Source organism: Oncorhynchus nerka, linkage group LG13, assembly GCF_034236695.1.
Source record: "Oncorhynchus nerka isolate Pitt River linkage group LG13, Oner_Uvic_2.0, whole genome shotgun sequence".
In the NCBI taxonomy this organism is placed as follows: Eukaryota; Metazoa; Chordata; class Actinopteri; order Salmoniformes; family Salmonidae; genus Oncorhynchus; species Oncorhynchus nerka.
Window position 1 is genome coordinate 52,196,239 of NC_088408.1, and position 24,419 is coordinate 52,220,657.

The 24,419-nt window shown below is 40.6% G+C and overlaps 1 pseudogene; it reads right to left on the bottom strand.

The window, feature by feature from the left end:
• LOC115139676 (uncharacterized) overlaps positions 1–24,419 on the bottom strand; it is a 139,628-nt pseudogene that overhangs the window by 89,521 nt on the left and 25,688 nt on the right.

A 24,419-nucleotide genomic window follows, 5' to 3' on the forward strand; every position in this document is an offset into this window, starting at 1 on the left:
TAAGAAGGGCTATATAAATACTTTTCATATGAAGCGAGGCTGTGGGAAGATGTTTTTTTTTTGGGGGGGGGGGGGGGGGGGGGGAGCTAGTCGTGGCTGGTCACCCTGGACGAGAAAAAAAAGAATTCAGGAGCCCATTTGAAAGGCAAGCAATTAGCAAATCGTCAGAATGCCTCATGTACTGCTATCCACTACATAGAACATCCCAACTAGTCATTGTGCATGTGAACTGGTCAAACTTATAGTAGCTTTGCCCTCTTCAGCCTGCTGGAGTGTTTTGAGCCTGGGGCTGAAGGTGTGCTATGAGGTCACAGGGGTCGTGACCCCTCGTCTTACCTTGCTGATGAATCAGCTGAACAAGCTCCACGGCCAGCTCCTGCACATTCTCATCTGTACACAAAACACACAGGTCAGTCAAAAATAATACAGAAAGTAGAACATCCCTGTGACTTGGCTGGTCTAGTGGTAATGAAGCAGCCTCCGGCACACATCTAGTGTCGGCATAAGTTTGAATCCAGCTTACTTTCCCTTTCTACAGAACCTCTATTGTTCCCCACTGTCATTCTCCTTCTACCCATTCAATAAAATCAGAAAATACCTTAAAAGTACAACAGCCCTTTCTACATTTATATAAACACAGCATGCAAAATATAGCTCTGTATACCACTAAAATCAACTTTAGTGTGTGGATACTTACTTGCTAACAAATCACAACTTAAGTGCCTATTCAACTTGTCCTCAAGTTTCAGCAATAGTGTAAGCTGGAAAAAGTAAGAATACATTTAAAATAAAAAACAGGTTTGGGATGTTTGTCAGAAATCAGTGCTCTTAACCACACACAGACAGGCCTCATGTCTTACCCCTGGCCGTATTCACAAAGCATCTCAAGAGGGCTAATCTAGGATCAGTTTAGCCTAATAATGAATTAGATTACCCTCCTACTCTGAGACTCTTTGTGAATAAGGGCCATTGAGAGCAGAGCCACGTTTTCCAAACTATCAGTGTAAAACAATCAGATTTTATGGTGGGCTATAATATAAAGGTCCTTGCCCAGACTGCAAAAAATTTGACATGAGACTTACATGATGTTTGGCCCCCTCGTCAACAGGCTCAATGTTGCACTGCATCTGTAGGACCTGATCAGAAATGAGAGATTTGTTGTCCAAAGCTAGCAAACTAAAAACAGTAAGTAAACAACATACATGGAGTACACAAAACATTTCCATGCTCTCCATGGCATAGACTGACCAGGTGTATCCAGTTGAAAGCTGTCCCTTTAAGGTATCCCTTTAAGCCTTGAGACAACTAAGACATGGATTGTGTATGTGTGCCATTCAGAGGTTGAATGGGCAAGGAAATATTTAAGTGCCTTTTAACACAGTATAGTAGCAGCAGTTTGTGTCAAGGACTGCAACGCCAATAGGTTTCTCACACTCAACAGTTTCCTGTGTGTATCAAAAATGGTCCACCACCCAAAGGACATCCAGCATTAGAGTCAACATGTGCCAGCATCCCTGTGGAACGCTTGACACCTTGTAGGGACCATGCCCCGACGACAAATTGAGGCTGTTTTGAGAACCATGTTCCTAATGTTTGGTATACTCAGTATTTGGACACAAATATTTATTTAGCCTCACCCAATTGATCCATTTCTTTAAAATGTACCAAGTTGTATTTACTGTACCTCGACAATAGACCATTTTTTATTGTAAATCTCTCGCTCTCGCATTAAATACCCATGCAATGACTATGGCGTTCAGCCTGTATTGACTGCTATGTGGATATCAATAATACTTTAAACTCATCCAGGGCTCGACATTAATCCTTGTCCGCTTGTCCAGCGCATGTAAAAATAAATAAAAAGTACACTTTTTAGGATAAGTAGAATATAGATTAAAAAAACTATTTCAAACAATTACTCCGACCAAAGTTGGATCAAAGCATCAGTGTCTCCTACATGCGATGTGTTGTGCACAATCGCTGCACAGCGCATCGGAGTACAATTGTGTATTGTATTGACAGGCACTGCTTTGGTCAGTGAAAATAATATTAGGTTATTCTGTAGTCTATATAATTGTTTAAAAAACAGATGCATTGCCAAAGCTGTTAATGAGCTATGTATGCTACTTTATTCATAACACACACATTGCCTACTTTGCGCATAATATCAACTGTCGGGTGGCAAGAGGTTGCAACTCCTCATACAGCTGATTTGTGTGGAAAGAACAGTGCCTTCGTAAAGTATTCAGACTCCTTGACACGTTACAGTCTTATTCTCAAATGTATTACATCGTTTTTTCCCTTCAATCTACACACTTTACCCCATAATCATGAAGCAAAAACAGGTTTAGAAATGTTTGCAAATTTATAAAAACTGAAATATCACATTTACATACAGTACCAGTCAAATGTTGACACACCTACTCATTCCAGGGTTCTTTATTTTTTACTATTTTCTACATTGTAGAATAATAAGTGAAGAAATAAAACCATTAAATAACATATGGAACCATGTAGTAACCAAAAGTGTTAAACAAATCAAAATATATTTTATGTTTGAGATTCTTCAAAGCTGCTACCCTTTGTCTTGATGACAGCTTTGCACACTCCTGGCATTCTCTCAACCAGCTTCATGAGGTAGTCACCTGGAATGCATTTCAATTAACAGGTGTGCCTTGTTAAAAGCTCATTTGTGGAACTTCTTTCCTTCTTAATGCATTTGAGCCAATCAGTTGTGTTGTGACATGGTTGGGGTGGTATACTGAAGATAACCCTATTTGGTAAATTACCAAGTCCATATTATGGCAAGAACAGCTCAAATAAGCAAAGAGAAACAATAGTCCATCATTACTTTCAGACATGAAAGCCAGGCAATATGGAAAATGTCAAGAACTTTGAAAGTTTCTTCAAGTGCAGTCGCAAAAACAATCAAGTGCTATGATGAAACTGGCTCTCGTGAGGACCGCCACAGGAAAGGAAGACCCAGAGTTACCTCTGCTGCAGAAGATACATTCATTAGAGTTAACTGCACCTAGATTGTAGCCTAAATAAATGCTTCACAGAGTTCAAGTAACAGACACATCAACTGTTCAGAGGAGACTGTGAAAATCCGGCATTCATGGTCGATTTGCTGCAAAGAAACCACTACTAAAGAACACCAATAATAATAAGAGACTTCCTTGGGCCAAGAAACACGAGCAATGGATATTAGACTGGTGGAAATCTGTCCTTTGGTCTGATGAGTCCAAATTTGCAATTTTTGGTTCCAACTGCTGTGACTTTGTGAGACTTGTCATTCATTCCAGTGCATAAACAATAGACCTATATTCACTGTAAAAATTACAAAATTAAACTATTTGTAAATACACACAACCACATGATTTTATTAGTGCCAGTGGGAGTTTTTAGAACATTAAACAAGCTCATATTTAGAGTCTGATCTAGCTAATGATGAGCCCATTGGGGTAAACAATACAGATGCGCAACCCCGTGCTTCAGCCATGTAGCCACTATGCTGCATCAGGCGATAATACTGATTGCTAAAATAGCACACCTGCCTGATAATATGGACCATGTATCAATGTTATTGGGCTAATTTATGGAGGAGTATATTACCTTTTAAACTTTCATATGTTAATTAGGCTACACATCATAGAGATTGGGGACGGATATATTTTTCTTTTCCAAATCAAATCTGGTTATGGTTGGCTATAACATAAAATGGTACTTGCCCAGAGTACAAATGAAATGAGAAATTACCCACGATTGAAATTCTGCGTGCATAACTCACTGTCCTGTAATCTGTCCCGAATATGAAAAGGACTGGCCCCGCCCAAGTAGTTTTGACTTGGTACTATCCTGGTGTGCCACTGGAAAATGTACCTGAATGCTCTGCTGTCAATAGATATCCCCTGAAACCTGAATATTTTAGACATAAAAGGTTAAAAGATTAACATGTCTTAGTTAGCTACCTTGCTTTGAAGTATACTACCGTAGCTGGTTGACAATTGACTTGAGCTTTCGGACAGGTATCCTGCGCACAGGCTCGAGTTCTTTGCCATGAAATGGGCTATCTGTGACAAGTTCCACCACTGGCTACAGGGACAGCAGTTCACGGTATGGACGGATAATAATCCCTTGACATACATTCTGACCAAAGCAAAGCTTGATGCTTGTGAACAGAGATGGGTCGCCAAGCTGGCACCGTACGAGTTTGACATTAAGTACATCCCTGGAAAAATGAATGTTGTTGCAGATGCTTTGAGCAGAGAGCCCTTCGTACGACCCAGTGCACTCCATCGCCTGACAAGGGTCCCGTACGAGACCTTACTAGCTGAAGCCGACGCTGTGCGCACAGAGTGCAAGATGTGTTTCGCTGGTCCAGCCACCCCTTTGACAAAGCCTCTGACTCCAACGAAGTGGTCATTAGCTGTCAGGCTACTGTTGACCCCCCATCTGGTGCTTTATCAAGACATGAAGTTGCAGCTGTTCTTCATTCACACAGGTGCTGGGTGGGTGAAGTGGGCTCACATGCACTGCTGTTGCCACAGCTCCCACAGGCTGTTATGCCATCAGAACAGACCGATGTCGATGTTCTGCCACACGACCTACTGATGAGTAAGCAGCGTGATGACAACGTGATCAGCAAAGTCATCTTCTTTGTTGAGAGGGAGAGAAGACCATCCCGGAGAGAGCGTGCCCATGAGAGTGTTGAGGTTTTGGGTCTTCTCAGAAGTTGGGACAAGTTGACCATGAAGATTGGTGTACTGTATCGTGTTTCGAAGAATGTGGTTACAAAGGGGAAAATGTATCTGTATGTGGTTCCAGCCTCCATGAAAGCAATGGTATTGAAGGGTGTCCATGATGAAGCTGGCCACCAGGGCCAACAGAGAACAGTCTACCTGACAAGACAGAGGTTCTTCTGGCATGGCCTGGAGAGGGAGGTAAAAGCCTATGTGAAGTGCTGCAGGAGATGCGTGGCGAGCAAGACTCCTGATCCGGAAGCAAGAGCTCCTCTTGAGAGCATAATAACAACTGAGCCTCTTGAACTAGTGTGCATAGACTTCTGGTCTGCAGAAGATTCTTCAAATAAATCCTTGGATGTGCTCGTTGTTACTGACCACAAATTAGCTCATGCCTTCTTGTGTCCGAACCAGTCTGCTAAGTAGTAGCTCATCAGTTGTGGAACAACTATTTCTGTGTCTACGGGATGCCTCGCCGTATACACTCAGACCAGGGAGCCAACTTTGAGAGTGCCTTAATAGCCGAACTGTTGAGTGTTGCAGGCGTTCAGAAGTCTCACACCACGCCGTACCATCCGATGGGGAACGGGTCCTGCGAAAGGATGAATAGGACTTTGGGAAACATGATCCGCGCCCTGCCAACGAGAGCAAAGCACAGATGGCCTCAGGCGCTGAAGTCCCTTACGTTTGCATACAATTGTACAATCCACGAGACCACAGGCTTTGCCCCTTTCCTGCTAATGTTTGGGAGGACGCCAGGACTGCCTGTTGACATAGTCTTTGGCTCTGTCATAGAGAACCCAGAAGTTGCCAACTATGACCAGTTTGTTCAGTCTTTGAGGAGAGCTCTGAAAGAAGCCATGAATGCAGCACAGGCATCTGCAGCGAAGCAGTTGAAGAGGCATGCTGACCTTTATGACAGAAGAGTCAGAGGAGCACCAGTGGAGATTGGGGATCGAGTATTGCTGGCTAACAAGGGGGAGCGGGGAAAGCAGAAGCTCGCTGACCGTTGGGAGGATACTGTCTACCTTGTCACTGGATTGAATGCTGACAGTCACACTTTTAAGATTCAGAACAGCTCCACTGGACGGGAGAAGACGGTACATCGCAACCTGATAATGCCAGTCAACTTTCTTCCTCTTCCCCATGCTGCTGTTGAGGAGGGAACAGACATGTCTGGATTAACAGAGTCTGAGGACATGAATGACAGCCTAGTGGTCTCAGCTGCCATGGACACTGCAGTGGATGATGGTGCTGAGTACAGAACCAGAGTGTGGGTGTCAGAGTTGTCTTCTGAAAGAACAGGTGACACAAGCCTGGAGGGTGATGTGCGATCCTTGGATGCTCAGGATATTCCACCTTTGGATTCCGTGGATGATATACTGCAGCTGGGAGGTCTGCCTCGATCAGAGAGACTTCAAGAATCTGACCGAGACTGTAACAGTGTAGTGAGTGAGCTAATTGACCAGTCTGCTTACGATATCCGTACTGACCTACCAAACGCGGACCATTCCTTACCTGATCAGTTACGTACTGACTGTGTTGACGGACACACTATTGCAACAGTACACAACACTGTTACCCCTTATGCAGTTGAAGGTAGTCAGGGTCATATTAGGTCAAGGGCAGGAAGGCTATTTAAACCATTGTCAAGACTGATTGAGATTATGAATCAGCAGAAAGTTAGCTCTTGAAGGTTAAATATGTGAATAGAGGGTCAATGGTATTGACATCTTTTATTTGTTTTGCTTTTACATCATTGTGACCATGATTAGAGGTTGCAGGATGGTAATGTGACATATGATAAAGTCTCTTATGGTGGTTTATTTTATTACTTGGATGTTTTAAAGTCACTGAGTGTACTTAACATGTGACAGGCATGTTTACCTATGAGGGCTAAGGGGTTTGATCAACGCTTTTCACTCTAATTCTCAAGGAGAATAGTCTAATGACTGGAATATTTAGTGACTGATTTAAAGCAGGGTCTGCATCCTTGATATACACAGCTTTACCTTTTAGTTCTCTATTAGGTAGTATATATATTTTCTCTCTGGATTATTCTGTACATATGTTGAGTGTCTCTGTATCTGGTATGTTTGCACAGTGTCGTTTTGTATTTTGTTATTTTTCTTGGCAAGTGGAATTCAGTAGGGGGGAGTGTAACAGGGTTATATTGGTGATTCCCCTTGCCACTTTATTGTTAAGCCAATGGGTTTTTGGTTTGAGTTTGTCTTGCCTTCACCTACTCAACATGGCATCTTATTGGCTGTTTTGCGTAGCTTGCTTACGAGGGGGGATGTTCCAGTTAGAATCATCCCAGTGAACAAGCACCAAACCAGCGGTAGGTTGTTGGTTGCCAAGCACTGTACATCAAAAGTGATTTTTATACTCTCAAGTGATGATTTAAATGTACAATTTATATCAAATTGTTTGTAAATGTTATTCGAACATCACACACAAGATGCAGCGGTTTTTGGAGAATATTTGTTGTGCATTTTGTTGTAAAGAATTCCCGCCAGTACTAGCTAGCAACTTACTGTGTCTGGTGGGGGGGGTTCATATATTTTGTACAGTGCGTGAGTGCAGAGTTGGATGGTGAGACGTGCATTGCATGACGTGCAATTTTGTGCCGTTCCTAACAGGTATATTGTTAAAGATATTATATTGTATATTGTAATTGTATTATTTTGGTAACTATCCCAGTGAACAGGCACCAAACCAGCGTGCGTGAGTGCAGAGTTGGATGGTGAGACGTGCATTGCATGACGTGCAATTTTGTGCCGTTCCTAACAGAATAAAGCTACATGACTGGTGCTCCATATTGGAGTTCCGTGTCGATGACTGATTGTACACAACGCAAGAAGAGTACTGTTACATATGTAGTGTCTAAGGAATCACCAAGACAAACAAAACAGTTGGATGTGTACTGCTAGGCCAGGACCCTGATTCACCCTCTGCAGCGGGTCCTCCAAGGACTGAATGGCACTGTTGATAGCTTCTTGGGACACGTACGACGACTCACCATTACTCTGTATCTCCAGGACAGCCATCTGAGGAGGTGTGGGGAATAGAAGATCAGAAACAGGACCAGAAAAACCAGTGTTGGACTCTAAACTTCGTCAAGTTGCCATGGAGCAAGACTACAGTCATCCACTTCCACTACAGAACATGATAATTTAGTCACCCTCAAACACTCCTCACTCACCTCTAAGACGCACATTCCAAATGAATAAATATCCACGGCAGTGGTGACATCCGCAACAGCTGTGAGAAGGAAAATACCCATGTCAATCAATGTTAGTGACATTTCTACAGACAAAAAAACTACTCCATTACATGGTTTCTCAAAAGGTCAAAAAAGGTACCTACCTCCATACTCGGGAGCAAAGAAGTGCAGGCTCTTCTGCTCCTCCCGACAGGTTTTGACATGGTTGTTGATAGTGTCTGGGGCCACTGTAATAGACATAGGTTTGCAAAGGGAGGGTATATTACTGGAAACATTTCTAGTGGCTTGTTCTGGGTACTTCAGATTATCACAGGTGTCTAATTATCCCTGGCTCTCTGTGGCATTATCACGTGTAAAATATATCAAATAATCAAATAAGAGGATTTTAATATATGCGATAGAATGACAAAGCTGTAAAACATTACCCTAAATATAAATCAATTTAGGTTTTCAGCATGAAAAATATTTGATATTGTTCTTACACTTTTATTTATTTGACTATGTAGGGCTGTGACAGTCATGGACTTTTGGATGTCATTAATTGGCCAGCCAAATGGCCACGGTCTCTGTAATAACCGTTCAAATAGACAAAACATTTTCCTCTCCTCTGCTTCTGACTACATGTGCTGCCAAAGATTATATTTCGGTGTGCTGCTGCACCTTTAGGAGTGTTCGTCCGCTACAACAGTTTGCTTGTTTATTAAGCAAGGAGCAACACATTTTCATCACGTTGTTAAGAGTTCATGTTACCGCAGAAATGGACTCAAACACACAAATGACGGTTATTTTATTTTCATCATGTCTCCATCCATACCCGGCAGTTCCACGGTTATATGTAAATGTGCCAGCCCTATTAACATGTCAATATGTCTTTGTGGTAAATGTTTTGGCACAAAACTGGTAGCAGTTGTAAAAAAAAAAAAGTTGGAAGAGTTGCAGAGCCATTGTTGATTAGATGCTTTTTTCATTAATTTGGCTATTTTCTCTTGATCAATATGGTCGATCCACTAGAAACCAATATAAAAATATATACTATATGAAAACTTACAAAAAAAAGTTATTAAAATATAAATGACCAAAATTGCAATAGACTGCTATAAATGACCTGTTAAATACCCAAATAGTAATTTACTGGTAGCTTTGCAAGCATAAATAGACAAGTGACAAATTAGCCCAAAGGGAATGGGGAACTTTCAGCTTGGGACAGGCCTGGGGTCTATTCAGTAGGGCCCAACGTCACAAAACGTTTCGTAACAGATAATGACACATCTGTGTTCAGCCAATACTTTCCCCGGTTTCTAAATGTTTTTGCCTACAGACCACGGTCTTGGTTTTGAAGATACAAGAAAGTCCCTTTTCTGAGAAGGTTGACATTTAGTGTGATTGATGGATCGGAGGCCCACCTGAGCCAATCTTGATGAGGCCATTGTGCTGGATGAAGATTGTGTCACAGGTCAGGTTGCCATGGATGATGGGAGGGTCACAGGAGTGCAGGTAACTGGGTAACGGAGAGAAACGTGTGTGAGTTTTTAGAGCACAGAACTGACTCCAGGGGCCTCAGTCTGGAAAGAGAAATCCAATAAAAGTAACCTGCTGGATATGTGCGTGTGTGACTGACCTGAGAGCAGACAGTATCTGTGTACACCAGCGCTTCCAGGCCTGACAAAAGTGAAGGACAACAGACAGCACAGAGATTAATACATCTTTGGGCTACAATATATGACTTTCAAACCTATTTGAAATGTGAATATCGTATGCATGCTGTTCTGTGTTAATTCTCTAAATCAGTATTTCAAAATCCGGTCTTGGGGCCCCTCCTGGGTTTGTTTTTTTGCCCTAGCACTACAACAGCTGATTAAAATAACCAACTCATCAAGCTTTGATTTATTTGACTCAGCTGTGCAGTTCTAGGGAAAACAAAAAGGTGCACCTACGGAGGCCCCAGGACCGTGTTTGGGGAAACCCTGATCTAAATGACCAGATTAGGCTGCAATTAATCCCCTCCTCCCTCTGCAGCCAACAGAAAAGGGGTATTTTTTAACTGAACCCTGGGAAACCAAGGCAGTACAACAGACATTCTGCTTATAGTTTCACTTGGGTGGGTCTAGTTTCAGCCTGTCCTGGTTGTAATTGTATTTAGCCTGGGTTAATGTAATCTGCTTCAGTTTCTTTTCAAATGGGCTTTGAGTTACGTTTCTGGCTAACCAGGTCTAGATTTATTTGATTGTGGCCAAACATCAGGAGATGTTTAATAACTAGGGCCTAGATGTCTTGACAACTGATGAAAATCCTGACTTTCTAAGGAATGCCAAGAATGTTCTTTCACATTATGTTGGAAAGCACCACAACACAAAGCTCCAACTTCAGACCTGCCAACCTTGACCAATTTTTAGGACTACCACTTCAGCACGGCGGCAGCACCCCATCCCCGCAGACCCCATGAAAGCGCACGTGCGACACCCACACTGCTCAAATCACAGGCAATAGTAACAACAAAAAAAATAAAAATGTATGCCTAATAATGATGTTGACAGAAGACGGTCTCAGTAGGAACAATAACCTATAGACTATGACTATAGACTATGCACTATGAGTGCTTGGTAATTGACTATGAATAAGTGGGTGATTATGCAACTTGGGGCACTTTGGCCGTGCCAACTTTCAGAAATTAAAACTTAAATCAAACACCATTTTACCAGTACTGTACTTGTTTTTGATTTGTCTAGAAACTATATCTGATTATGGCTGCAATCGTACTATTCAGGAATTTATATATTTGTGTCATTTTTCCCCAGACAGCCATAGACAAATGTAATTTCCATCACGTCATTAAACATCCATTTTAGTTGAAAATTAAATATCATAATTGATTTATAACGTATTTCTTATACATTTGTAATTTAACTTGTATTGAATATTATTTAAAGTGATTTAAGGTTTTCCTAACATTAATAATTCAACATGATGCCTGAATGCATAAACTTGCCTTGGTGACAGCTGAAAACATTTATCATGAAAAATAAGACATTTCCACCCAAACTTTTTGTGAGATTACAGCAGTTACAGCAGTAGCCGATGGGCAGAGCTCAAGGAAGTAGGCCAGTGGTTTTGAGAGATGGGCCCAGATAGCAGAGGGTTCATGCTGCATAGAAGAGCTCAGTGAGCAAAGTGAAACTAGCATTTGTGGTATATCCAACACAGGTGTGGAGGGTCACCTACTTGTGAGAATCACCATTGTGAACTGCCTGGACTTCACTGGTGTATTTACACAGGTAGTTCTCTGCAAAGTCAATACGCACAATGATCTCCTCTTTCCCCAGATTCTCTTAATTCTCAGTTTGGAGTATTGGTGTCTAATGTTGTACACGTGTTTCCCCAACATCTCTTCCAATCCTTTGAAGTCCTCCAATAGAATCTGCAGTGTGCCACATACCTTTTATTTTACTGTCAAATGCACAGTGAACGTCACCATGTTTCCCTCTGTTTTTCTTCAGCTTTGTTTTTCCACTCAAACCACCATGTCTGCTCACCAGCATCAACGTCAGATGTTTGAAGCTCTTGCTTGGCGAAGGGAGACCTCTGGATACATGCACTCTTTCTTCAGGCTCTCACAGCACAAAGACTCAATAAGGTTCTCACAGCACAAAGACTCAGTAAGGTTCTCACAGCACAAAGACTCAGTAAGGTTCTCACAGCACAAAGACTCAGTAAGGTTCTCACAGCACAAAGACTCAGTAAGGTTCTCACAGCACAAAGACTCAGTAAGGTTCTCACAGCACAAAGACTCAGTAAGGTTCTCACAGCACAAAGACTCAGTAAGGTTCTTACAGCACAAAGACTCAGTAAGGTTCTCACAGCACAAAGACTCAGTAAGGTTCTCACAGCACAAAGACTCAATAAGGTTCTCACAGCACAAAGACTCAAAAACTCTCAATGTTGCTTCAGCTGATCACTTTGTGATGCTGTAGTTTGTCCGCCATGAACTGGAGATTGGCCTGGGTTTTGCAGAGACATGTGTCCCTATCCTGGACTGTTGGCTTGACAACCCAAAAAACGTGTCTTTTGCAGAATTCACAGTAGGAAATTTGAAAATTCCTTCAAACTTCTGATAAAGGTTCTGAATTGTGCCATTCAAGAAGTGCTTCTGCTTTTTCTTATTGTTCCTCGTTAGTGTCCTTTTTCCCTGTTGTTGCTCTGCTGTTGTCATCACGTTCATAGAATCTAGTGATTTTCTCTTCTGTGGCAGTGCTAATTCTGTTACACTGATTTTTTTCTGGAGTATTGAAGACCTAATGGCCTGTTCTCATTTGCCCTCATTGCTTTTGCTGAAAATCCAAATTCTCTGTTTCCGGCTTTGACCAGGCCATACTTTCTCAGAATGTTGCCTCTGAGCATTTTTGAAGCCACTTGTTTGGCACCAGACATATTTTTATACTTTTGTTTTAACTCTGCAATGATGGAATTTTGAAACAAAATCCTTCAAGTTATTCGGAGTTCCCTTCATTTGCTGTTTTGTCTTTGGGGAATCTTGTCTCTTCATTTTGTTCATCAGTCGATCATACCTTTTTTTTGTATTTCTCAGCTTTCCATAAAGCATGATCAAGTTTGACATTTGTCATACTAAGATCTCTGTATGCTTTTAAGCGAATTCTTCCAACCTTTTTCCTTCCAGCAAGTATTCGCCTTCTCATTCTTGTTGCAGACGATGAGAAAGGGGTACCAGGGTGTGCATCAGGGGCAGGTAAGTTAGGGGAAGGTATATTAGCCTCATTTTCTGGCTGCAAGTCATCTGGTGAGCGAGGTGGTGTGTCTGTCTTCTATTCCGTTGGTTACATTTCCATCTCTTGTTTCTTTGTTCTCGCTTTGTAAGCTCAGAGATAGATTTCACTTATCCCTTCTCTTTTTCCTTACAGTATCTCTCCCTGTCTTTTTGCAGATGTTCCTGGTATCGTATAGGACCATTTTTTATTTTGTTTCTATAGGTCTGACCTCTGTGCTGTTTTATGTGGCATCTTCTAAATATAAAGACAATTACTACTTAGTTTTCAACTTGTGCACACCTTGGAGCATTTTCTAGATTAAATTAATTTAAAACATGATTAAATAAGCCTAAAGTAAAAAATAAAAAAAGTATAACTAAAAACGAATAAGATAATGGATTTGTGTCATTTCCACCACACTTAAGTTTGTGATGGAAATGACATTTCTACAGTTTCTGGAGAAAATTGACAGACAGCTTAGCATGCTTTGAATAGTATTACAGCTCGTTTACATTAAATACATAAAATATTTAAAAAATTCAAAAGTTCTACCACAAATTAAAGAAATTATAGCCTGTTTGGAAATGACTGACAATTAAAATATTCTCTACACAAGCAATATTTACCTCGAGACATCACATCTGGAACAACTGTCCACTGCAGCCATGTGCTTCAGTGTCACAATATATTTCCATGGTAACTAAATTAACATTCTCTCGAAAAAACTTTTCCTGTGGTGGAAATGACCACTCCCAAAGGACAAGTACATTTTGTGTAAAAAAAATAAATAAATAAAGGGCATACTCACAATACATATTGAGATTTTATTTATTTGACTCTTTCTGTAGTACATAACATTATATAATGTGTAATTAATGTTCTCTCATAGAAAAACTTTGTAGAAGCTTAAGTCTGGGTCATGGTCAAAATTGAGGTATAAAATGCATCTGAAAAGTAGCTCAAATACTTGATAGAGAGGTGTTTAAAAAAGTATTGGGTGATTCCAGTGTGAACATCATAAAAATAAAACAAATACAAATATTTGTTTTTTAAATACCCAAAATTGACCCGAGGACATGGAAGTGCTCGTAGTTGCAGAATCACCCGAATATACAAATCAGGGCTCTACCTAGGAATTTCTGACAAAGTAGTGCTGATGTAGGCCTGAGTTTGGGTAGTGGGAAGATAAAAATAAACCTGCGACAGCAATTTCCTGAAACCTAGAGGGCTCTAATTGAACAAACCTAACACAATGTTAAATCTAAGGTTCAGGGGGTGTCAGAAATATTTTTGCTATTTTCACAATCATCGGCGCACTTCCTGGCGCTGACAGTGGTTTTGATAAATAAACAAGTTGTGGGTGTGTGAGGTGTGGCCTTTCTCTGGCCAATCAGAACATGCTCCATGGCGAAATAATGTGGTTGCTTCAAGATGGGGCGGCAGGGTAGCCTAGTGGTTAGAGTGTTGGACTAGTAACCGAAAGGTTGCAAGTTCAAATCCCCGAGCTGACAAGGTACAAATCTGTCGTTCTGCCCCTGAACAGGCAGTCATTGAAAATAAGAATTTGTTCTTAACTTACTTGCCTAGTAAAAAAAATAATAAAATAATGTATTTTATGTATTGCTTTGGAATCAACTCCAATTCCAATGTTAGTCCGTTACAGTTTGTTAAATGGCTTACAGAAACTAAATAAAGTGTAGACCTAATTTTGCTAAATATTTTAAATTGAACCCATTTGCAGTCCATATTGTTTTGCATAGCATTCTCACTGATATAGGGGCTAGGCCTACAGTAAATTACATTATGGCTGAGCATGGACATGCCAAACATTGTCAATAAGCAAGATTCAATTAAAATTATTGATAAGGCCCCAAAAAAGATAAATAATTATCAAAACTACTTGTTTTAAAAATAGGCTACGCCACACTTACAGGCACCACAGTTTCTCCCCGTGGACATGTAATATTAAAACGCCGCAGACTGGAGGGTTTTATGAACATCCAAAATGTTTCACAGTAGCTGGACAAAGAATGTAAATTTAAAAAAAGGAGAATGTCCACTCACTGTTACACTGCTCCCAAATAGGCCTGTGTTTTATGAACATAATCAGAACCATCTCCAGAAGTTGCATTGCAAGTGCGCCATGGACATTGTCATCAGAAAACCAGGAAGGTGAATCATACTAATGAGTTAGGTTCTAATAAAATAAAAAATAAGCAATAATTTATTTTTAAACAATAAATACATGTAAAATGTCCTAAAAAAATTACAAGCATTGCGGTTGAACTAGCTTTCGTATATTAGGCCTAAGGGAGGGCTTGTGTTTTGAACATATGAAACGGAAAACAAGCCATTTTTACAGGTTACAGATAACTTCTAACTACGAGGTTCACCGATATTCGCAGAGGTAATCATCTCTCGTTTCACGATAGGCACGGCCATGTAGCTGTTAGTGAAATTCTAAATTCCTCTGTATTATTTCCCAATCACAATTATTACTCTGTCAATGCATTCTAAAGGGATTGTAAGACCCAATATTTCTATAAGAAATGGACAGAGCCCCGGTCTTAAAAGTCAGGTAACAGCGTTTAATTCAAGAGAGTACTGGGTACATACACATTTTACCATAGGTTATAAATTGAAAATGACGTCAGCGTTTCCTAAATGTTCTATCTCTTCATATGACACCGGTAGAGAGGCCCTATAGTTCTCGAGCCTTCCCTCCTCTCCTAAAGCCAAGGTCAGTCACTGTAAATCAGCATTCTAGACAGTCTGGATAGTCCGTCCCTGCCATCTGGAGATAGTTCATTCATTTGTACAAAGGAACAGACCGTCATTATTACTAAACTCCTGACTATATTATATACAATTGGGAATGGGAGCAAGAGAGAAAATTCATATATGTACAGTACATTATAGCATTTGGAGTAGTCAGTTCTGATTGGAATGTATACATAGTCATTTCAACTATAATTTCCTCAAACAGTAGCCTACATCATGAAGGGGGTTTTACATATGTCCAAAACAGGACCTGCAAGGCTAAAATAATTTGGGCCTGCCTACAATGCATAGACAAAAGGTGTATGTCAGCTCACTGTTTTAAACCTCTCAAACTTGATATTTTCATAAAGCATTGGTGATTACGATTCATTTCCTGGCGGTTTCAAGAGCTAAACCCTTTATCAACCGTCTTTGCGATTGCATTGGGCAGTCAATTTTTTTTTTTTTTAAGCCTTTAAGGAGGGGAGGCTATGCTTGGTTTTTAAGCAAACAAAAAACATTTCTAAATACAACATATACAGGCACCTAAAGCACATTAGGCTACTCTTGTTCCATGCGCATTTGGGCATTGGGCTGGCGTTTCCACTATCAAAATTCATGCTTAAACCAGCTTTTGGTTTGTCTTAAATATCCCTATTAGCGCAGTCTGAAATTAGCACTAGGAATCATGTTATGGACACACCTCAAATATTTCCACCCCGCCCATCTGACCTCAAGCGAGCTGATAGACCGGTGAATTGCAGAATCTGGCGTTAGGGCTGGAAAATGCCAGTGTGACAGTTTTTACATGATGAAATTGGAAACTAACGTGCGTTTGACACTAGCGCCGTCTTAACGGCAGCTGAAAATCGAGCCCAGTCTCTTAAAATATATCAAACAATGTAGCCAACACAGAAGTATTGTTTGATCCTAAATTATTTTAAGTGGTCTTAATGACATTCACATTTTTCTCGGTTAAATGTAGGGGTAATGATAATTCTAATTAATGTGTTTTTATGTGGATAGCCTTGTGAAAATGTAACTGGCTTCTTAATTTTGTTTAGGGAGAAAATTCTGAGTAAATCAATTACTGGATGCAATGTAGTAGTCTAGTAGACTATTTGGAATATGAAACAACTAGGCTTATTTGAGCTACTGTTGACATACAGCTACACCAAGAAGACAGATCAAGAACTGATCAATTGACATAGTCCTGTTAATCTTTAACAGTCTAACATACATTTCTGTGAAGGACGGTAAATTAGCAGAACAGCTCTCCCTGCCATGTCTGTTTCAACCGGGCATGGTCTAGTTGATTTTGTCCATCCACACCAGAGGCGGTCAGGACATGCATGTTGAACTACCAAAACTAACCCTGACACAACTATATTCATTTGGGGACAGGTCGAAATGCATGACACTCATTGCCATTTAGCTAGCTTGCTGTTAGCTAATTTGTCCTGGGATATAAACATTGGGTTGTTATTTTACCTGAAATGCACAAGGTCCTCTACTCCGACAATTAATCCACAGATAAAAGAGTAAACTTCGGTAGTTTGTAGTAATCTTGCCTGCTTTAGACTTTATATGGTGGTTGGCAACTAATTTTAAGGTGCATTACCACCCCCAACTGGACTGGAGTATGGGCCTCAGAGAGCTAAATATTTTTTCTTTTTCCCCAAGTCCTCTGATTGGCTCAGGTCCAACTTCAGACAATTGAGTCAAAAACCACAATGTGCCAACTATAAGCCTGTGTTATGTTAGTTCTTCATACCAGCATACTTTGACCCCAAGTTGCGAGTACAAGTCAAAATGTGTGCAGGTTGGCAGGTCTGCAACTACTCAGAATATGATCAGGCCTTGCCCTTGCAAGCAAAAGCAAAGGTTAGTTCAGCATCTCTGCAAGTCATGCTTTGTCTCTGATTTTTGATCCAGCTTTGTCCTCAACAATTGCTAAGCACATGTTAGCTCAGCATTTCTGCTCTCTCGCTTTTTAAAAAGTAGAAAAAAAGCTATTCTAACTAAAGAGAGCTCATCCTACTCAAAGCTCAGCCTGTGTTCAACAGACGTCAACACAGCATGTTAACACAAAGAACAGAAGGCAGACTACACGGTCTGAGCCAGCACACTGGCACAAGCTCCAAACAAACTGCTCAGTGCTTAGAGACAGAAACACAGCCAAGAACAAGGTATTTTTCAGGTGGGACCACCACCTGTTGTCCAGTAAGAAACGCAACATTTTGTTTCCTGTCTGGTAGTTGTTTTCTGTAGTGTGCCCTTATGAACGACACAGTCCTCAGAAAAGGGTTTCAACACCTAGGTTTCCATGGTAAATGTAAGCATTGGCAGGAGTGCTATAGGTCCAGGGGCGTGTCAAAAATACTTCTGATATTTTCATAGTTGTAATTATGAGCTGGCACGAAAGGGCGGTTAAAAAAAATGGAATAAACAAGTTGTAGGTGTGACGAGGTCTTTGCCACTTACTGGCCAATCAACGCGTTCCATGGCTTAATACAGCAGGTCTCAAGTTCTGTAGGTTATTGAATTGTCATTAACTCCAATTTTGGCAATGAGCCTAGCCTAGCCTACACATCTTTATTTCTTTGAGCCAGCAGCATACCATCCTGCATCCCACTGCTGGCTTTCCTCTGAAGCTAAGCAAGGTTGGTCCTGGTCGGTCCCTGGATGGGAGACCAGATGCTGCTGGAAGTGGTGTTGGAGAGCCAGTAGGAAGCAATCTTTCCTCTGTGCTCCAGGGCAGAGATTTGGGACATTGCCCTGTGCAGGGTGCCGTCTTTTGGATGGGACGTTAAAACGGGTGTCCTGACTCTCTGTGGTTACTAAAGATCGCGTCACACTTATCGTAAGAGTAGGGGTGTTAACCACGGTGTCCTGGCTAAATTCCCAATCTTCCAATGGCTCATTCATCCCTCCTCTCCCTTGTAACTATTCCCCAGGTCATTGCTGTCAATGAGAATGTTCGCAGTCAAATTAATTGGTAAAATAAGGATTAAATAAAAATACAATTCATAAAATGTACTCATCACACTTCTCCTAAAATCTAAAATACTAAGCTCCCGTAAATTGTATTTTGAGGCACGTTCTTTTTTATACATGCTAAAGCTGCATTATGCGACTAATGATAGATGCATGAAAAGGCATGAGCATTTTTTTGCGCAGGCTGCACACACTTCGGTCTCTCATTCACAATTTGACAAGCAATTGATAATGCCTCAAATTTCCCAGCGCATCACCTTTGTGTGGTTGTAATGCCCCATATAAAAATCCATGCCTTTTGTAGCCAGTGTCGTTGTGCCCTCGGGCTGAATATAATAATACAAAAATTCCCTTCTCTGGCTGCATGCTCCGAAGCACCTATCACTCACATATAGGGTTGCAAAGGGTCGGAAACTTTCCGGTAAATTTCCTGAATTTTCCATGGGAAGTTAATTTCCGGGAATTTTGCATAAATTCATCAAAAAAAGTTTGTTTATAACAGTGAACCTTTTTTCTGTGGGACACACAAGGCAATTCTAGGTCTTGTGGAACATTTTGGTTAAACTATCCCCAATTCAATGGAATTGCAACACTCTGCATACACAGTGCATTCTTCCATCACATGTACAGCTGATTCTCAAGATTTTGGACACAAATGAGATGCTATTGAGCCCACACGACTACAATGTCTGAGCCAAGGACGACATCCTTTCTGGTAAGTTTCAATTACAATACTGGGTGGGGTGAATATATTTTATATGACATACATTATTTTTTGTTAACTAGAAATAGTAGCCTACAGCAAAGTGTGTTTAATTTTTAACAATTTCTGCTAGGTAGTTTTTGCTACCATGTGGGTTTAAGCTTGCTTGAGCCTGCTAACTGAGGAGTGTTAATTCACCTGTTTCCATACATGTTTCATTTTAAAACAAATAGATTACAAAGGAGTTGCTTAACTATTTATCTGTACATTGAATTGTATTTTTTAAATATATTTTGTAAACATTTTACTCATTTTTTCTGATCTTTACAGGAAAATGCCACGGGCACTATCTGATGTGTGGTGACATTTCACTGCAGCTAATGTAGAAGAAAAAGCTGTGTACATTTGCGAATACTACACCAAATCATGTGTGAAGAATGCAACAAAGATGCAGAATCATCTGGCAAGTTCCCTCAGCACTCACAACACGCAACCTCAGACAAAAGTCCCTCTACTTCCATTCGAGGTGATAATTATGAATCAGACACCTTATCGATAGCAACAGCTCATGGTCCTCCTGGAATCAGAAGTTCTTTTGACTCAATGGAGGAACGTAGTCAGAAATGCTGATGAATGTCTTGCTCGAGCTGTGTATGCAACTAGTTCACCCCTGATGCTCACAGGCAATGTGTATTGGAAGAGATTTCTGAATGTTGTTCGCCCAGCACACACCCCTCCAACCAGACATGTTTTATCTACTCATTTGCTGGATGCAGAGTTTAACAGAGTTAACTTCTTATGGCTAGGGGGCAGCATTTTCACATTTGGATGAAAAGCGTGCCCAGAGTAAACTGCCTGCTACTCAGTCCCAGTTGCTAATATATGCATATTATTAGTAGATTTGGATAGAAAAGTTTGAAGTTTATAAAACTGTTTGAATGATGTCTGTCAGTATAACAGAACTCATATGGCAGGTGAAAACCTGAGAAAAATCCAACCAGGAAGTGGGAAATCTGAGGTTTGTAGTTTTTGAACTCGTGGCCTATTGAATACACTGTCTATGGGTCATTTGGCACTTCCTAAGGCTTCCACTGTATGTAAAACAGTCTTTAGAAACTTGTTTGAGGCTTCTACTATAAAGGAGGGGCTCATAAGGGCTCTTTGAGTCAGTGGTCTGGCAGATGAGGTAGCTCGCGTTACATTGCTTTTCTGAAGACAAAGGAATTCTCCGGTTGGAACATTATTGAAGATTTATGTTAAAAACATCCTAAAGATTGATTCTATACTTTGTTTGACATGTTTCTACGGACTGTAATATGACTTTTCGTCTGAACTTTTGCCTGGACCTGCCCGCGCATCGTGAGGTTAGATCGTGTACTGAACGCGCGAATCAAAAGGAGTTATTTTGACAAATTATGGACTTTATGGAACAAATCAAACATTTATTGTGGAACTGGGATTCCTGGGAATGCATTCTGATGAAGATCATCAAAGGTAAGTGAATATTTATAATGCTATGTTGACTCCAACATGGCGAATATCTTTTGGTGTTGTGTTGGTCTCTGAGCGCCGTACTCAGATTATTTAATGGTTAGCTTTTTCCGTAAAGTTTTTCTGACACAGCGGTTGAAATCTGACACAGCGGTTGCATTGAGAAGTATATCTTTAAATCTGTGAATAACACTTGTATCTTTTATAAATGTTTATTATGAGTATTTCTGTAAATATATGTGGCTCTGTGCAAATTCACAGAATGTTTTGGAGGCAACGCCAAATGTAAACTGAGGTTTTTGGATATAAATATGAACTTGATCGAACAAAACATACATGTATTGTGTAACATGTTGTCCCGGGAGTGTCATCTGATGAAGAATATCAAAGGTTAGTGATTCATTTTCTCTCTATTTCTGCTTTTTGTGACTCCTCTCTTTGGTTATAAAATCGCTGTATGCTTTCTGTGACTAGTTGCTGACCTAACATAATGATATATTCTGCTTTTGCCAAAAAGCTTTTTTGAAATCGGACACTGTGGTTGGATTAAGGAGAATTTTATCTTTAAAATGGTGTCTAAAACTTGTATGTTAGAGAAATTTGAATTATGAGATTTCTGTTGATTGAATTTGGCGCCCTGCAATTTCATTGGCTGTTGCCGAGGGGTTCCGCTAGCGGAACGGCCAGTCCTAGACAGGTTAAAGTGAAGGTCAAGCAAATCATAAAGAAAGTAGACTGTGTTGCAATCCTCTCTGATGGGTGGCCGAATGTTTGTGGGCAAGGAATAATTAACTATATCATCTCCAACCCTCAACCAGTATTCTACAAAAGCACAGACACAGGGGACAACAGACACACCGGTCTCTACATTGCAGATGAGCTGAAGGCAGTCATCAATGACCTTGGACCACAGAAGGTATTTGCACTGGTGACAGACGATGCTGTGAACATTATTTTTATTTTATTTGATTTTTTAACCTTTATTTAACCAGGCAAGTCAGTTAAGAACACATTCTTATTTTCAATGACGGCCTGCTTGGTCTAAAGTGGAGTCCTACCCTCACATCACACCCATTGGCTGTGCTGCTCATGCATTGAATCTACTCCTCAAGGACATCATGGCACTGAAAACAATGGATACACTAAACAAGAGAGTGAATCTGAGGCTCTTTCCCCTGTTGCCGCAATCATCAAATCAAATGTATTTATATAGCCCTTCGTACATCAGCTGATATCTCAAAGTGCTGTACAGAAACCCAGCCTGAAACCCCAAACAGCAAGCAATGCAGGTGTAGAAGCAAATCCCACCAACATCAGCCACCTCAGAGCGCAACTGGTCCTCTTTTGGGAACACACAACAAAGCACGCAAAAGGGCTGACCAATCCGGGCAAATTTGAGACTTTTTGAGCCTGACAACAAGCCATCCTCAATAAGGTTGGAAAGTGACAGTGAAGTTGAGGCCTCAGAGTGGATATTGAGGAGGTCCAGGGAAAAGACATGGAAGCTTGAGAGGAAGACAACCAAAGCAAATCATTGTACAGATTTGGGAGAGGCGATGGATCATTGGGGATCATTCAATGTTCCCTTTTTGTTGTTAAGTGAAATCATCCCATGTGAAGAGTCAACTCAAATAATTAAAGTTCAATTTGTAACTAAATTGTTTTTCTATTTCTATTGGAAGGATTTAATAATTTGCAATTATGTCTACTTATGATAAGGTAAAAGGTTTATGTTTCTGTCTCCATATGGCTTGATAAATATATCCAATGCAAAAAACATCTATATTTAAATGATATTAATATGCATATATTTCCATTAATTCACATATATTCCCACAGAAAGTTTCCACCTATGAATATTCCCCAAAATGTGCAACCCTACTCAAATAGCTCTCTCAGATGTCAATTCTTATTAGCCAATGCCCATCATGTGATCGGGTCCTCACTGGCTACAAGTGATGACAGACATGTCGGGGACGCAACTGTGCGTGTCCTTATCGAATTCCGAGCCACATACGGAAGATGTTGGAAGAACTATCCACATTTACTTTTTGTCAGCAAACAAGATGAGTAAGCCTAACGAACAGCAAAAGCACTAGCCTATGTCAATTTTTTAAAATTTAACCTGGCAAGTCAGTTCTTATTTACAATGACTGCCTACCCCGGATGACACTAGGCCAATTTTGCGCCGTCCTATGGGACTCCCAATCACGGCCGGATGTGAAGCAGCCTAGATTCGAACCAGGCCGCTGTGCCACTCGGGATAAAGGTTAAATTAAAAAAATTAAATAGGGAATGGAGGACGCTATTCCCATGGTTCATTTTCATGCCAGCCAGGTAGCCTATACTCCTTTTATAAAGAGAAGCAATGTGCTTAATATTAGGAAAGTTAATAAATAGTAAGCCTAGTCTATAGAAGGTTGATGGGATCCTCTTTTAAGTAGAGGCCATAACTCGGATCTCTCACGCAATTGAATAGCCTATAGAAATGTTGCGCAACATGAGCTCATGGGCTCTCATTAAGTGTGATTAGATTTTCAAACATTTGCATAGATGCCAAAGTGATCAGAGGGACAACGGATTGCTGAGTACCAGGCAGTTAGCAAGTTTGGTAGGCTACCAATGACCATCAGCAGCATCAGAGCTAGAAGTAGCCTAATTACCTGACTAAACAGTCACATGGAATTTGACTGCAGTCATGACTTGTGACAGACGGTGTGGCGGTAATATGGTCACCATAACAGCCCTAGTCAGAAGCATGGTATTATAAATTGATTATCTTGTTCCATGGCATCATGTACATACGTAGGCTTATTTATGTTTACGCATAACATTCGCATTCGTTAAAATGCATCATTGCCTAGGTGGGAGGCAAATTCTCCCATAAATCTGCTGTTGATATGGCATTATAGGATGATTTAATAGTTTGGAGGAACAGGTCTCTGGTAATCTGGGGCACAATATTCCTTATGTTTCTAAATACAAGATTCACAGGCGCATCTGTCGTTCAATGGGAACTATTAGTTATAGGCTGGATAGGCTGCGTTTCCACACTCAATCCATGGCATTATCAACTGCATTACCGTTAATACCTTTTTGTCAGTCTTAAAACATCCCATTAGCTCTGCATGAGTCACTTTTGCACGTGTTTTTAAGGACACATATTGCCACTCTTCTCAACTTAGTGCAAGCGAGCAGGTGATAGAAAGGTAAATTGCCAAACCTGGTGTTAGGGCTGGAAAATGCCCGTGTCAGTTTTTATATAGCAAACTATCATAATTGCCCTGTAATTATACATCACATAATGCCCTACCATTGTGAGCTGTCAAACTGTGATGATCGATCATTATTTAATCACAAACAGCATCCTTTCCATTGTGAGCTGTCAATGTGTCCATTGTGAGGTGTCAAGGAGTCTAACTGATTATTATGACATCACAAGGTGCTGTTGTAGCTCAGCCCTGGCTGAGAACCCAACCCACCTCCTGCAGTTTGAAGTTCTTCCGCTCTGAGAACATGACCTCATTCCACACCACCTCCACGCCCTCCTCGGTGTCCATGGCCAAGTAGGCATTGTCAATTCCAAGGACATTACGCTGGTTCACCTAAAACGAGAAAGAAAGTGTCAAATTAAACAAATCATCTCCAACGGATTTAAAATACAGTGCCTTGCGAAAGTATTCGGCCCCCTTGAACTTTGCAACCTTTTGCCACATTTCAGGCTTCAAACATAAAGATAT